We start from the raw sequence: 583 nt of genomic DNA on the forward strand, positions 1-583 counted from the left end.
GGACGAATCCCTCGCGTTCCAGGGAAAGGGGCGGGAAAGCAAGGCAGCCAATCCGAAGGCGCTCTCGGGAGCGCCAATCAGAAGCTGCGCTGGCGCTTCTCCTCCCCCCCTCCGAGAGAAAAGTTGCGCAATTTGAACGGGCGGGGGAAGTGGAGGGGAGAAAGAGACAAGAGAAGAGGCCCAGGACTACAACTCCCATCACTCTTAACCAGAGGTCTCCAAAGTTGGCCATTTTTAAGACTTGGGGTCCCAAAATTGAAGGGAGTTGAAGTCCACAAGTCTTAAAAGTTGCCAAGTTTGGAGAGCGATGGGAGTTGTAGTCCTGGGCCTCTCAGGTGGCTCTTTGGTAACCTTGCCCTGTGGACATTGCCCCCAAGGAGGTGCCCGAGCACAACTTGAAGGGGGAGGCGACTGATGCCCATTTGTGCCAGCCTACCTCACAGGAAGCGGCTGCAGGAAGACTCTTTCAGCTGGTAGCCATGAGTACCATCTGCCCCCAAGGCCCTGATGCTGGGCACTGTAAAAGCCCGATAGGCTGGCACAAAAACCCAGGTGGTGCCCAGGTTTCTGCCTGCTTTGGCAC

This window comes from Erythrolamprus reginae, chromosome 8 (assembly GCF_031021105.1).
Source record: "Erythrolamprus reginae isolate rEryReg1 chromosome 8, rEryReg1.hap1, whole genome shotgun sequence".
Classification (NCBI taxonomy): Eukaryota; Metazoa; Chordata; class Lepidosauria; order Squamata; family Dipsadidae; genus Erythrolamprus; species Erythrolamprus reginae.